At 39.7% G+C, this 10,690-nt stretch overlaps 1 protein-coding gene across 4 annotated transcripts in view; it reads left to right on the top strand.

The window, feature by feature from the left end:
- Positions 1-537: 537 nt before the first annotated feature.
- lnx2b (ligand of numb-protein X 2b) overlaps positions 538-10,690 on the top strand; it is a 42,398-nt gene continuing 32,245 nt past the window's right edge. The window contains exon 1 of one of the 4 annotated variants that reach the window (XM_012861783.3): positions 538-798. The gene's annotated coding sequence lies outside the window, so the exon portion shown is untranslated. Of the gene's footprint in view, positions 799-862; positions 986-10,165; positions 10,382-10,690 lie in introns of those variants that run through there. The other 3 variants (XM_036126994.1, XM_036126993.1, XM_036126992.1) reach the window with 3 other exon arrangements.

The raw sequence follows: 10,690 nt of genomic DNA, 5'->3' as shown, positions 1-10,690 counted from the left end.
CATGTTTTTGGACTGTGGGAGGAAGCCGGGGTACCCGGAGAGAACGCACGCATGCACAGGGAGAACATGCAAACTAAATGCAGAAAGACCCAGGGCAGAACTCGAACCCAGGACCTTCTTGCTGCAGCCTGCTGTGAGACAATTGTATGAAAATAGTTTGCAACGTGAGAAGAGATAAACAACCAGGAAAGTGGTGCAGCGGGCCTGTCGAGTCGGGGGTTCGAATCCCGGTGGTGCCAGGATGGGAATCCGGTGTAAAACCGCGGAGGTCTGTGTGCAATTTGTACCGACTGGATCCGCTTGAATGGAGCAGCTGAAAGAAGTCATTCATACCAACTTTGAAAAATAAATAAATAAATAAATAAAATTGGTAATTTAAGAATTGTTGTGATTTTTAATGACTTAATTATTATAAAAGATTAAATATGTTTGTTTTGATTGTAAAGTGCATTTATAGGCATCTGACTGCGGGGTGTGTTCGCACCTGGACGCGCCTTCCTCCTGAGCTCAAGGTGTGTTTACTCCAAATCTGGGAAGTCGCCTGCAGGTTGAACTCCGCCTGGGACAGCAGCGGGCGGTGGTGTGGGGGGGCGGACTGAGTGGGTCGTTTCCTGTCAGATATACGCTGACGAAAAGGAAAGTGGGTGGAAAAAAAAAAAAAAACTCAGTTCGGCGCTGAAGCTTGAGTTCTAATTAATTTCTATCCCCCCCCCCCTCCACTTCACCCCGAGGAGCTCTTTCTGTCTCGGCTAGCGAGCGACACGTTAGCTACTTCCGGAAAACAACCTTCGGACACAGGTAAGACGAGTTTCGGCGTCGAACCGAGAGAAGGAAAGGTAGAGAGAGAGGAAGAGACAAAAACTACATTTATCGCTGTAAGCAGACGCGTAAAGGACTATTTATGACTGGAAACCGGGACGCGGTTACCGCTGCGGGGTGTTTGGTGTGAGGAAACGCGTCGGAGGAGTGGGTGTCTGAGCTCAAGGTGTGCTGCTGTTAGCTGTTAGCGCAGGCTGGGCTGAAGGTGAAGGTGAAGCCGTAAGTGACCGGGTTTTTTTATTATTATTATTTATTTATTTATTGCCTCCTCTGTCACTGGGATCTGTCAGAGTGGCGAGGAGATTAGGAGCACATGCTTGTCGAACAGGACAGTGAGTTATTTATGGTATCAGTGACAACGCGTCTTCCTGACAGGATGGAAAGTGCTGCTTGTTGTTGTTGTTGTTGTTGTTGTTCCCGAGTAGCTTCTTCATCACCCTCTGGATGATGGACAACTGTGTCAGCTACAGGGATACGTAGACTTATATCATGTTTTTTATATGTTGTGTTAGTTGTTAAGGGCTAAAAACTGGAGGACTGTTGCCTTGCAGCAAGGAAGGTCCTGGGTTCTCCCTGTGCCTGCTGGGTTCTCTCTGGGTACTCCGGCTTCCTCACACAGTCCAGAAAACATCCCTGTTAGGTTAAGCGGTCTCTCCAAATGTGTGTGGACATTTTTTGTTTGTCCTTGTGTGTGTCTGTGTTGGCCTGGCGACCTGTCCGGCCTCTTGTCCAGTGACCGCTGTGACCCGGCACAGATAGACTGGAGTTGGAGTTTCTAATTACTACTGGAGTGAAAGAGCTATTTTTATGGCAGGGGTGTTCAAGCTGTGGCCCAGGGGCCATCTGGGGCCTTTGGGTTAATTTTGTAGGGCCTTGAGCTGCAGTTTTACCCTCATACATGTGACGCTGATGCAGATGGACACTTTTTGTGATGTTTCACAAACCCTGGTTGACGCTTCTATGTAAATCTATTCCTTTTTATTTGTGCTATGTGTCTATCCTAGATTTGTATTCATTGTCGATTTTATATTTATGCTGTTTTATTTTCCATCTGCATAACCATTGGCTGTTAAAATAGCTTGATATTTTTTAAAATTTTATTTTAAGAATACATTTTCAATTTAAAAATGTATATTCTAAATGGAAAATATGTTTCTATTATTGACGGTTTTGTATTTATTTTAGTTAAGTAATGTAACAAATATCCAGTGACTTTGTACTCAAAAACATGACCTAGGCACACATAATTTTGGCAAAATTCAACAAAATATATTCAGCCCAATCAGTTAAGAAATCATACACCTTTCATTAAGACAAACAATCTGAGACCCTTTTTTTGATCTATACTTTATAGGTCCAGAAAAGTGTGTGTGTGTATATATATATATATATATATATATATATATATATATATATATATATATATATATATATATATATATATATATATATATATATATATATATATATATATATATATATATAGAGAGAGAAAAAAAAACTGAATATTATTCAATCTTGTACTGAATGTTTCTATGATGATAGTAGAGATTGACTGATACACGTTTTTTGGGCCGATGCAGATTATTTTGACGTCTGTCTAACCGATACGTGTTATTTGCAGCCAATTTTTTTTTTTTGGGGAGCGGGGGGGCGATTGAGGCCGAAATTTTTTATTATTTTTTCTTCCTCCAACTACATAATAAAAATTACACAATGATTGAATTGCAATTGAACCACAAATATTAACAATCAGCTTTAGCTTCAGTTTGAAAGAAAAAAACCCTCTTCACAACTCTTATGGCGCCGCTTTGCTCGCACTTAATGAACGCGTTGCAGCGAGAAAAGACTTTCTCCAGTTCAACACTGACCACAGCTGCAGTGTATGGACATTATTGTATGTAAAGTAATATGCTGCACACATAGTGATTGGTAATTACTTATTTTCATGTGGATGCATGATCCTCCATGGCAACGAATGCACAAACACAGCAGTGGCAGCTCGCCAGCTGGAAATCAGACGTGGCTTTTTAGAAACAGAAACCGAGACACACTGCTTTTCCCTCCTGCTGACAGTCAAGACAGACACAGACTTTCAAAGGGCAGCTACATCTAAATTAGACCGTTAAAACTACATTAAAAGTTGAAAACGTACCCTTGTTGTTGGCACCCAGTCTTACAACATTACCGGCCGTTCTCAGCCAGAGAGAGATTGGCGATGTATGTACTTTGCGTGAATTTAAGCCATGGCTGCTGAATGCGATAATGGATCTGCGAACACATGCACGTATCAGCCAATACCGATACAGGGGAAAAAACCTGCAAATATTGGTCTGAAATATCGGCCGGCTGATGTATCATTCGACCTCTAGATGATAACTTATGTAGAAGCCAATATGTGTAAAGTCTATATAAGACAGGAATTAATGGGTGCGTGTTTCACCAGAAAAGGCAAATCGGTTTTGACCGCTTGGCCGGGAAACGCTGTCATCACACAGCTGGCCGTTTGTATTGTCTTTTATTTTATAAGCAAGCAAAAGTAAGAATAAATCAGCTTTTAACTGCAAGAACAGCGCCTGGACATTTCCTGTTTACCATCTCACTCCGGCAAATGCGTGTCAACCGTAACATTCCGGTTTAAAAACACTTCAGTGGCTTTAAGCATCGGCTTAGCCCCTACAGCTTATTCTTTAATAACACAGCTTGTGAAATCTGGTTTAAATGTGTTTTTTATTATTATTTAGAGATGCTCCAAGATTTTTGTCTTTCTAACAGATCCTGATCTCTGGATTGAAATATCCAATGACAGTAGTGATATTTTCACTTCTATTCCTGATGCTGTATAGGCGACTATGAAAAATCACGCTATACTACTGCAATGTGTACCCATAACTTCAGCTGCATTCATATTTACTAGATGAGTGGTTTCCTAATTGGCCAACCTGACCAGTTTAGATCAGGTCTCTCTGCTTTGAAGCTCAAAAAACAAATGACAGCAGCAGGTTTAACAAATAGTTTAATCCTGTCCAGAAATGACCATTTCTAGTATTTTAGATTTTCAACTGGTGAGGATCGAAGGTATTGGAGATTCCTTAAAATCAGTGAAATATCCCTTTAGAGAAGACCAGACACAGACGACCAGAATCAAGTGGTAACTTAGGGGTCAGTTACTGCTGGTTGGACGCGGCCTTTTATGAGAGTCTCATGATATGATAAGCTTGAGCAAAACATTGAATCTGTTTACACTAGAAACAACGTCTGTTTTACAGAATCGAAAACAGCAACTTTTTTAAAACTATTAAAAGGAATTGCTGCAAAAATACAGGTGGAGAAAACTTTGTTTGTTCCAACAACTTCTCTAGCTTCTTATTAAAGGACTTTAACAATTAAAAGTGGTTTGATTTAACAGTTTGTAACATTTTAACACCTCAGCATACTTTAATACCAACAACTGCACCATGCCTACTGGATCTTCACACCAAATATATTAATCAAAATGTTTGTATTAGGACAAGCATACAGAATTAAATGGTTTTAAAGGTGCATAGCCATGTTATTTTAATTTATTTTATTATTATTTTTATACATCAGCAGCTCATTCTGGTTGCATACAAAGTATTTATGAAAGACTATCACGTCCTGCTGGTGTATTAGTTGTTATTTTGTTGTTTTATGCTTTGTTTTTGCTCAGTTTGTTAGTAAATCAAGCTTTTTGTGGTTTTTTTTACGATTTTAACGGAAGTACATAGTGCACATGCGCAGCAGGGGTTAAAACAAGGGAACGGCTAACGGCTATTAGCATCTCCCAGGAAAACAATGAAGAAAGGTCCAAGATCCAGTGAAAAAAAAAACGTTAAAAAATCTGATTCCAAGAGGGAAAAGACTGGAATGTCACTGGGAATACAGTCTGAACGTTGGTGTTCACTGAAGTGGACCCTAAACCTGCCGAGGCTCAGATGTGACGCAGAGTTGATTGACATGAGTAAATGTTCCAATATGAAGCTGTTAAAGTTGCTTTTGATTGGTGTATTTAATTAATAACGGTCGGTCTTCGATCACACCGAGCTGCTGCTTTATTGCCAGGCATTACAGAGAGTCAGGCTTGTTGTGGCATTATTTATAATTAATTTTACAAGTTAAACAAACCGGCATTATGATAGATCTGTGATACTGTCTCTAGATGTCGCCACGTCTGTTTATATTTGTTCATCGCGTCCGAGAGCTAATTATCTTTCGGCTCAAATAGGATTTTCAAAACACTATCAAGATGGAGCCTCTGTGTATATAACCTTATTTTATCATGATCAAACGGTTTTTGGTCTTTGTTTATAAGCATATTACATGGCTAAATACTTTTTTAACTGTTCTCTATATTTTGGCATAGCACAACTTTTATTAACTTGTGACGACCCCTTGAATCCTCACGAAATGTGATCTTATCTTGATCTAAATCCAGCTTAGGCCACATAAACAGTTATATTTAGGTCCTTATTGAACACAATCTGAGCAGGAAATGTATTAAGCTCTGTGCTGAAGCCCCTAAAGCTGGTGAAGACGACAAACTTGTTGCTTTTTGGGTGTTCTGCCTCAGTTTTTAATAGACAAAAATTGACAAAGTGCTTAATGTTTATCTGCTTTGTACTTGTGGATTAGATGTTTGTGCATATCTGCTGTGAAGATCATGTGAAGCATTTTTGGTTTAATGAGTAAATGAGACATGACAAAGGACGCTTTAGGACTTCATGTGTTTGCTTTCTAATGGATTATCCATGTTTTAGGGATAACTTGTTCCCTGCATATGCAAAACAAACACTGCTGATTGAATGCAAAGCAGAAGAATTTGCCTTTTGTTGCTCTAGCCTGGTATGCAGCCAACGAGGAGAAAAAGGTATTGCATTATGATTAGAATGGGACTTGTACATGAACTTTTCTAATTGGTGGATTTGTAACAGACGTGAAAACACTACAAAGTCAAATAAACAGATTAAAAAGTAAAAAAAAGAGAGATTTTAACTGCACAGCTCAACAAGAAAAACAAAGTTTTTGAATAGAAGGAAGCAATGTGTGAGAATTTCTACACCGAAACAAGTTTGACAAACACACCTCATAGTAATTTGGCAAACTTCAGGTATGTGTGATGAGGCAGGGCTGTTTAACATCTCCCCAGAGGTTGTTTTGAGCTTTAAAACAATTCAAAACTCTTTACTGAGGAGAAATCTGGTATTTTTGTTAATGCACAAATTACAGAGATGGATACAAATGACTACATGAATAAGATGACATCTTAAATGACGTCTGATATGTCAGACGTTTCCAAGTTTCACAGACGCTGATGATTCAGAGTTACTAACAGCTGTGTTTTGTATTTAATCAGAATTGATGTGCAGTAATAATTGCTGGCGGGGAATGCCAGACATTGGTGTGAGGTAGATGAAGATGACACACCACCTCCTGCATCACAGATTGGAAAGATTGTCGTCGAACTCGGCCTCACCTGTGTTCACTGAAGGTGTGGCCGCAGCACATGGGATTCACTCACATCAGCCATCAAAGTAGGGGATTCAACCCAGCTTTGAAGAAATGCAACCTCCGGTAATCCTGGAGGGCTGCAGACATTTTCCTTGAAAGCTTATGTTCTCACATGATTACAAGGCTTTTCATATGGATAAAGTGTTCCCTTTGTTGAGTCCAGCTCTATGAAGAACAATGTGTGATGGTTAGCTATGAGCATTGGAAACATGAATCTGTTGTGATGGTGTATTACTACACAAGATCGTTTTAATCCAAGTTATGTTCAGGACTTTTCAAAAGATAAATGTTTTAAGCCTTGCTAAGAACATTTTTATTATATCAGGGTTTCCCCCAGCGTATTATTAGCATCGTTTGTTTATTTTAAATGCGTCAATGTTTGAGGGAGCGGCATAAAACGGTCATTAAAAGTTACCGTGCGGGAGAAAACTTCCCGGTCTAAATAGCAAACACGCTAGCTGTTATTAGCTTGACGCACACAATGTTCACGACACGCTGCGATCCTCCTACTGCCAGGATTAGTCTATCTTTTGGGGGAAACCCTGTATATTCAGGTATTGCCTTCTAATTGGTTCTTGTAGTGAAACATATGTTGTGCAGCGGCACAGAGCCGATGATTTTACATCGTCTAACAGGTTGAGTGGAGTATTTTCCGTGAACACTGCTGTAAAGAAAACTTTAGTTGTATTTATTTATTTGTTTTACCTAGAGAGTAACTGTTCAGAAATCTTGTGGCAGATTTTAGATCACCAATTTTTCTAAAGTACTTGGTATGAAAATGTCACAGATGCAGTGGAGCACATTATCAGTGATGTAAACTGGGGTCAACGGGTGTTTAGGGGACCTAGCCTGGGTTTATCAGGGCTCAAATTGCATCCAAGCAGGAACGAACACGGCATGACTACAGTCCGTTTAAAAACTGGATTGTGTTTCTGTTAATACATCTACGTGACAACGTTTTAATATTCGTTTAGGATATTCGTGCACGCGACACCAGTAGTGATGTTAAAATCGTGTACTTACCCTGCCATGCCACTAGTAGGCAGTATGTTCTTTAAAACTCAACACGTGCATACGTACCAATCAGTGTTGTCGACTTTTTCTAGCAACTTTTTCCTGTGTTTTTGCCGACTTTATCGACTTCACATGAAAACGCGTTGTTCTACATCTGTCATCTTGAAGCAGCAGTAAGTGCTGCCGCAAGTGCTGCCCACACCCTGGATCACAGGGACATTAACAAATATGCAAAGTAGGTGATGATGTCATCTAGCAACTTTTAGGACGGCCAATGGCCAATGACTTTCCTTGCTGAGGAGTTGGCAAAAGTGGTACAAACACTTCCTGCTTAAAAAGGCGCCACCACTAAGTCGTACTGTGTGTGTGTGGCAGGGCTTCCCCCACCGGCAGATCCCGTTTTTCCTGTCTACTTGACAACAGGGACCAGGATGTCTTCAAAACGTTACACTCTGCAACCTGCTTTCAATTTTTGCCATTTTCAGAGAAACGCGAGCCATGGTGCTCTAGACGATCAGTAGAACTGCAACAAAACTTTTCTATTTTTCGATGACGAACATATCAGGGCAAATTTGCTTTAATACATTTAGCCTTCCTGTTATCCACTTTAAATCTTACTCTTTCTTATACTAAAGGCAAGTTTAGACATGTATAAAATACTTCTCCTTTGTGCTTCCTTTGACGTTATTTTTATAGCTAATACAGCTAACTAGTAGTCTTCTTACTAGGGATGCAAACAAATCATTGACTTACGATTAATGTTCAACAAATAGTTAATTAGATTAAAGTTTATTCTATCTGATTAACTGATATTTAGCCAGGCTGCATGGTGGAGCAGAGTCAGTTTCTCAACCAAAGTTCACTGATGTGCTCTGAAAGCAAGAATATGATGATATAAACGCAGAGGGCATTACGCAAAAAATGGTAACATGATAGAAAAAGACACGACTCTAAAAGCACTGTTGATTGTTAGATTCCGTGGAGATTTTTTTTTTTTTTTTTTAAATATATTTTCATATATTCTTCTTGCGTTGTGTGTGGGTGTGCAGCATCTTTTGTCTGAAGACGGGTGACAACTGGTGGTTAGCAGCTAGCATGATTAGCTTCATTAAATCTTCTTAATCATCTTTGGTTAAACGTTTGCGAAGCTAATATTATTTTTATTTTGCGGAATATGTGTTTGTGAAGCAAAGTAGCAAGTACTGCAAAGACAGCTGGTGATGGACTGTGATGGTTTTACTTATTCCAAAAAAAACAATCCAGTTACGCTTTTTAATCAATGTGAAAAATGTGAAAATGTTTAAAAGCGTCAGCTTGCTTTCTCTATGTAGCAATGCACCATCATGTAATTTTCTCTCCACTTTAATCAATTATTCTCCAGCTCATGTAAAAGTAAAAATTAAAAGCGCTTAAAATTTTGTATAGTTGACTATTTCTATCAGCCAATCCAAATGAAGACAGGGGAACTTCCAACACAAATGGCTAGTAGTTGTGCAAGTTAATAGTTTATTGATATCTAATTAATATTAAGGCTTCAGTGGAGCTTACTTTGTCCATTTTATGTATTTTTTTTTAATCTTCTGCAAGAGTGTTCTGTTTTGAGACTTCACAGAGAGTCACATGAGAGAAACCGTAGCCTCTTAGATACAATCCTTATTGTTTCAAATACTTGACATAAAAAATATTCTCCTAAACGTTGTAGTTTTAAACCGTAATTAAAAATATATATCAATGTACCCACAGGAAAATATATTTCTCAGTGAAAGTCAACCTTAATACTTTCTAGGGGTATTAATTGTTGGATGTGTTGCTAGATGTGGACCAGCTTTGTGAATCTGAAAATCCTAAACTGAACCTGAAGTTGCCTCACTAAACCACTAATCCCGCTTTGTGGTACAAGCCTTTCGGTCCTCGAGACCCTTTATCGTGCATGTTTTAGATATTTCTCTGCTTCGTTGCACCAGATTAAAATGATTCGAGTTAGACTTAGACTTCACTTTATTGATTCCTTTGGGACGACTCCCTCAGGGGAAACTGAATCCTTCAGGTTGATTAATAGGCTCCTACTCAAACTGGATGTCCGCAACAGAGGTTTGTTTGCAAGTTTATTTGATAGTGACAGAACAAGCAGCTCTACCGTTGAAGTATTGCCTGTCTGTCTTTTGCTGTGTTTAATGTGTTGGATAAAATAATTGATGTGCTCCTCGTGAAAAGAGCCTGCACATCTCGACATCGCAGAGCAAACTGTGAAACTTTCGAAGTAGCAGGAAGGAAATTTTGTAGGGTGGAGTCTGTGCAATAAAGCCATGTTATATTTAACATCCTTTAAGTTAATATTCTTGCACGAGGTCATATTGGTTTAACAGACATGGATCAGTCTGGCTTCTACTGTGCTCCTTTCTCCGTGCTACGTGATCCTTCCTCTATTACAGGAGTAAGTACTCCCTGTGGCTAGGAAAGACAAAGAAAGGGAGCGGACCTTGTGTATGTGTGTTTGTGTGCGTATGGAAAAAAAAAAAAACCTTAAGCACACAAATTTCTGACTTGGCTTATGTGTCTCCTATCAATCATTTATCCGACAGCCCTTTACCTGTGGCAGTACGACGTCAGCGGTCTGAGCTCACCCCGATATGCACACACCTGCATCTGCATTGCCGCTGACGGAGGCAGAACATTTTTCCTTTCTTATCCTGCTCCACAGTCATACCAGCCCTCCCTCCCTCCCTCCCCCCCCACCTCTCACCCTCTGCATTCCTCGTACTGGTGCAGTCAGAGCTCATACACATCCAAACGACGACTGCTGCACACACACAGGCATTATTCTGATGGTCTGGGAGGCTGAGCTCTGGTTTCATTCAGGCTTCGGGCGACTGCTGGAGTCTCGAGTTTGCGTGCAGTGGCAGAAGATATCATCTCCCGTGAGTCGCTTCAGTTCCACTGGGAAGAAAGGACTCTCTTTTTGTTTTTGTGTTTAGAGTCTGAAATCTAGGCTAGGATCGCAAAGATGTGGATTATGAAGGTAGCTGGCTATGTTTCTTTTTAAACTTTTCACATGTGCTCCATGAAAGCAACGCCTACCTCCTCTCTGTTCTCAGCAAAAAGCGTGTTTTATGAAGGTGCTTGATTATAGTCCTAGTTGTGTTCTTGAGGCATTTTAACACTTTGTAGCTGTAGTTGGTATTTCATAAATGTTCCTTTCATATACGAGGTTTCCTACTGTTAGAAGATTAGCCTTTTATCAGCACTTATGTACCGTAATACTTATGTCCAGTTGTTGATAGGCAGGGTTTGTTTTCTGCTATCGAGGTTCAAAATGTTTATGATCTTA

The sequence above is a fragment of the Fundulus heteroclitus genome, chromosome 23, assembly GCF_011125445.2.
Source record: "Fundulus heteroclitus isolate FHET01 chromosome 23, MU-UCD_Fhet_4.1, whole genome shotgun sequence".
Taxonomy (NCBI): Eukaryota; Metazoa; Chordata; class Actinopteri; order Cyprinodontiformes; family Fundulidae; genus Fundulus; species Fundulus heteroclitus.
The sequence above is the reverse complement of the archived record's forward strand: the minus strand, read 5'-3'. Positions and strand labels throughout refer to the sequence as shown.